We start from the raw sequence: 5651 nt of genomic DNA, 5'->3' as shown, positions 1-5651 counted from the left end.
CACTGCTTTGTTAAAAAAATAATTGTACAATAAAGCTGAAAACCAACCTGAATGTTGACATTGACAAAGGAGAATAACGTACAATCAATCACTAGATCATCAAATCTTTATAATAGTTTATTTTACATTATATATTTCTAACAAAACCTTTGCTCTCTAGAAGCTATGTCAGTTACGGTTAAAATTTAAGTTCAAGTATTAGTATTATAAACACTGAAGAAATACCAACTGGACATGCATGAGAAAAGTTTGTAATGTTGGACAATAACAGGAATATCAAAGCTTGGTAGTAAATTTTTTGCAGTATTGTCTATTGAAAAATTCAAAAATGGAGAAAAAGGAATGCCGGTAAGATCCCTGTCCTCAGGGGTCAAGGCTTTCAAAGCAGTCACATGTGGAGCTGATTTTCCTATTTAATTTAAGAAAAAACACAAGACATTTTTAATTCTTTCATGAATAAACTTTAAGGAGCGGTTTTTCAGGAAAGGAATTAGTCTAGTCCTCCTATACTAAAATAAATGTAAGCGCTGTCCAAACTGAAAACAACTTGCACTGACATATCTTAAAATACATCAATGCCTTTTGTTTTGCCTCAAAATGTACACAAGTAATGTTTTTAGTTATATTTTCATAATTAAACTAGGCAATTATATAATTTACATGAGCTTTTTGCTGACTAAAATAAGCAAAATACTTAGGCCTACAGGTCCTTTTTCGATGAACTAAACCAGACTCTTCTGACGACCAACGTTCACTTGATGCACGTGCAGATCGCACATAAATTAATTTATGTTGAATTATTGTCATGAAGCATTTACTTGACTGAACGTTTAACGAATGTGTAAAACAAAAACTGTCAACGGATTCTCCTTTAAACGAATTATGATTACTAACTGTGGTAAATTGTAGGGATGTATGTGTAACTACACTGTTAACGATTTCCCTGTATTTTTACAGTACGGTACTGGCAGCACGGTTGCCAGTAAGTTACTGTATTTTGGTTCTACAGTACTGTACTGTAATCCAGTTTTACAGTACACAAACTAGTACCGTATAGTTACAAAGCAGTACTGTACTGTAATTTTACAATAATAGCCTATTTTTACAGTAATTTACTGTAATGTCTATATTGACCCATAAATACTATTTATTACTTATTACAGTTAATACAATAATGTATTATAGCTAGATATTTAGGTTTAAATCTATAGTTATTAATATAGTAAAAAAATGCTATCCTTGACATGACATTATGAATTAAAAGGCAATCCAAGCAATGTTTATATCAAAAATTTTATTAAAAAAAACATGTAATTGAAACAATCATTTAAAACAAGATAAACAATAATAAACAAGTAAAATAAAATAAAATATTATAAAGTATAAACAAGTTTTGAGGCCCCTGCTGTAATATATTTAACTCTGGCAAATAGAACACTGGTCCATAGTTTGAAGTTTTCAGTTTAAAGTCCATCATCGACTAAAAGGTAACATTTCACTGTGGTAAAAAGAACACTGTTCCATAGTTTGAAGTTTTAAGTCCATCATCAACTAAAAGGTAACATTTAACTGTGGTAAAAGGAACACTGGCCCATAGTTTTAAATATTCTATTTGAATTTTATTGAACACTAAAAATAAATGCATTAAACTGTGGCAGACTGACACTGGCCTTTAGTTTGAAGTCGCCCATTCAAACTCTATCAGGGACTGCATGAAGCTGTTCACATGGGGGTTAATGGCCACAGCTTTTCTCTGCACCAAGTTCCTTGTCTTTTTGCTTGCTCCTTGTGTGGATGTGCACTTTTTCCCATCTTTGGGATTAATTCTGTCCAGAAACCTGTTAGAAATATCACAAACTTTAAGTCAACAAATATAAGATAGAAAAAGATTCTTAAAAAACACCTAAACTCAGCCCTGAATTTACCCCTATTCTGAAACCTTTTGCTCTTATTCTAATGTTCCACACCTAATTACATTAAAATACAGAAGATTCACTTACCTCTGAACAAACTCTTTCCTCAATGGACAGCATCCACATGGATCATGTCATGATTGAATGTCCTGAACAGAAAGTACAATTGTTACTGATTTGGATACAATATTTTATTCTGTGTGGGTGTGTGTGGTCGTGTGACAGTGTTGCTTGTGGGAATTATGTATGAGTGTATACATGGGTATTTAAAGAAACTGTAGTGGTAAAGTGTAAACTTACCGAACAATGTGCTTGGTGTGTATCTGGTGTCACCCGTGTGCCTCCACATCTGCCTTAACTCCTGAAAAGTGCAAGGACACTCATGTAAACTACAAATAAAAAGTGATCAGCCACATTCCTGTGTACTTTTACATGTGACGTAAAAGCATTTAATATTGCAGTCGAAAAAATACATGACTAGTAACGTGTAACTGTACATCCTGTACTTGCCTGGTTCCTTTAAAGATGATCCATCTTACTCAATCCAGCTTACAAGCAATGGTAAGACTGTAAAAAATACAAATGTTACAAAATCTGTTAGCCATAGAAATAAGTAGACTTTTTTACAGTCTATGGTTATATATAAATGTGGTCAATACTTACAGAAAACATATAAACCACAGAGCAAAGTGGAGCAAACTGTAACGTTAGAGCTGTAAAAAAAAGATATGATGTGTTACTGGCTGACATTTTGAAAGCATTCTGTTTAATATGATGCATACCAGTGGAATAAGATTTTCAGAAAAGTAACTAAATAAGTCAAATGTAACTTTTGTCAGAATTGGGTTTTTATTAAATTATTATTCTAACATCTTGTCTGTAGAAAATCTCTGAAAATGTATTTAGTGAGGAAATAGCGATTTATAGTGACAAGGTAACAAGCCTGCCTCTTTAATGTTTCACCCGGACAGGCGGCGGTGTAACACACTATTTCACGCAAAGTTTTTTTTTACAAAGTTGCTCACTTTAAGGATTAACATGATCGCCGCAATTTGAGCAATCCTGTTGATGCCAGTGTCCTACACGATGTTATAATGGACTATTTAACATCCAGAGATGAAGGATCAGATGACAGACGAGAAGAAGGTACCTGTCATGCTATTACGTAAATGCGGAGCCCATCCTCCTTTTGTGCATTGATTTGAGGTGTTTTGGAAACTTATATTGCATGTAATACATCTGAAGTGGTGGAAATAATATGCCATCCAAAATGTATCGGACAACTTATTGGGCGTGTAAAACGCTTTAAAGAAAATATGCTTTGGTTTTGCTAATATACCGTAATGATAACAATAAGCGCGCAGCAATCATCTGATAATAAGATGAGCCCAGGTCTGAACGATATTTGGCCGCAGTTACAACTGCAATGCATATATCCAGTTAAATATGAGGTTTCTTGGTTTCACTTCTGTTGAGGAGTTGATTACTACGGTCTGTGTTGAATAAGTTTACGGCGTGTCGAGTCCGGTCTGTTTATGTTGATATTCTTATATCCAACTTTTCATATTTGCAAAAGACGCAAATACAGATTAATGTGAATATGAATATGAAACTGTGCTTTTTCACGTGCACAGCTAACGTTAATCTACGAGTCAGCCTTGCCAAACAGTCGAACTTAATACTTCTCTCTACCGCTAACTGAACAGATAAAACACCGAGATAAACGACCATATGCTGGGACCGCGAGACCGCGCTGGCGGGTGGTCTTTGTCCATTTTGTTAAAAATAGTTTCATTGTTACCACACTTTCAGCAAATATAAACTCACCAAAACCGTAATAATTTAGTTAAAACAACCCTATATTCATTAATAAAGGTGTAAAGCGAGTTAAAGCAGCGGTAGGCATCTGTGTAATGTTAGCTTACTTTCTGAGGGAGATTAAAACTTTGTTGGCGACCATTTTCTCTCTCATTGCACGTTTAAAACAATATGACAAAATTCTTCTACTAAAAATTTAGTTTTCATGAAACAGAAAATATACCAAACTCACCGAACTGACAGAAATCAATCGTCCTCCTTCTTCAGCTGCAGCCAGGAGTTGTGCTCTCTCTCCCTCTGTGTGATTTGACTCGTGCGCACTTTCTCTGATTATTGCAAGTACACCTGGCACATTACAGCAATGGCTACAGCAAGGTTACATCAAGACCAAAATATACTGTAACATTTTCCCGCTCAAACAAATTTACCCAGAATGCACTATGAACTGCAGTACTTTACTGTAATGTACACATACAGTATAATACTGTGGATTTTTACAGTACAGTGCTGCTAAATCTACAGCGATATCTAACAGTGTATGGTAAATGACTGTTGTCAAGCAGCTGTTGCGTCACCCTCCTGTCCAGCAGATGGCGCAAACTCACCGCCTGTCACATAAAACAACAGATGAAGAAGAAAAGAAGCTCAAGAGCAGCAGTAAGTGTTGTGTTGTGTTTGCTTTTTATTTGTGTGTGAATAATGTTTGTATCTTTGTGGCAAACAAAGTTTTATTGTCGTTTAATGTAAATTGCTGTTGATTTCTTTACCAGGCAGAATTTTCAGAGTTATTTCTGTTGTCAGAAAGGTTTTGTTTCTTGATTTAACAAAGTTGCAGTTGTTTATAATCCTATTGAAGTGATGTTTTTGTGTTAATATTATAATGGTGATGTTTTTGTGTTCAGATGTTCATCATGAGAGATCAGATGAATGTGATGTGCTGTAAATCAAAGCTGAGAGAGACAGATAAACTGAACACAAAGGTTTGTATAAGTTAAAGAGCCCCTATTTTACGTTTCATGATTTTAATGTATTACTTTTTTTGGAGTGTAAGTGTGTCACACCTCATTGGCAAAATTGATCAGAATTGTCATCTGCGATTCAGGTATTCAGCTAGTAACAATACACTGGATAGCTGGCCATTTGGAGCACACACTGTACAGAATGAATAGCTTTGTAGAAATGAACACGTTTTAGAAAGGTGGGCATAGAGAAGAAATGATAATGTACGGTATGAGGGAAATAATGTGGGTTTTTTTAACATAAACCATGCAAAAACATTGTTTTTCACCAAATACACAAATAACTCTCTCTAGAAAGCAATAAAGGCTCTTTAAAACACTTAAACACTCTTTGTCATCATGATTGAGGTTTGTGTGTTTAGTGTTGAAATTTCAGTGAATGACACAGTATTGATCCTATAGTGAAAGTACATCATCACAACCTGTTTAAACAGTCACTGGACCAATGTTTTAGTCTCTCCTAAGTGGTTTATGTATAAAATAAATTGCTCAACCAAAATAAAAAGTTGAGTTTCTTTATATCCTGATCGACATGGGACATTACTCAGTAAGAGTGTAATTTTTCTCAACCTCAAATTTATTAAAGTCACTTTGAATGACTGTCTGTTTGTCTGCCAAATGTAAAGATATGCATTGTTGCTGTACATAGTAAACATTAGATTCACAGTTTCTCAAATACAAGTGTGAATGAAAATTTACTACTTAGTAGATTTTTTAAATACTAAACTTCTGTCATTTGGTTTCATTTCTTTATCTATGAATGTTATATTGAAACTTCACATTAGTTTAAATGTATTAAAGCTCTGTATTTTATTCTCTGTTTGTTTTAATGTTATTTCCAGAATGTATCTGGTGTCTCTCTCTGTGGCTTTACTAATCAAACATCTACAGATCTTCTGGT

General features: G+C 34.2%; 1 long non-coding RNA gene across 1 annotated transcript; it reads right to left on the bottom strand.

Moving 5' to 3' along the window:
• Nucleotides 1-1366: 1366 nt before the first annotated feature.
• LOC135775186 (uncharacterized) lies at nt 1367-4111 on the bottom strand. Its single transcript, XR_010543840.2, has 6 exons — nt 3964-4111; nt 2577-2626; nt 2424-2480; nt 2214-2274; nt 2001-2062; nt 1367-1838 (listed from the first exon to the last, which is right to left on the bottom strand). It is a non-coding gene; the product is annotated as an uncharacterized lncRNA (long non-coding RNA).
• Nucleotides 4112-5651: the final 1540 nt, after the last annotated feature.

Source organism: Paramisgurnus dabryanus, chromosome 21 (genome assembly GCF_030506205.2).
Source record: "Paramisgurnus dabryanus chromosome 21, PD_genome_1.1, whole genome shotgun sequence".
NCBI lineage: Eukaryota > Metazoa > Chordata > Actinopteri > Cypriniformes > Cobitidae > Paramisgurnus > Paramisgurnus dabryanus.
Note: the sequence above shows the minus strand (reverse complement) of the source record. Positions and strands in the feature narration are given on the sequence as shown.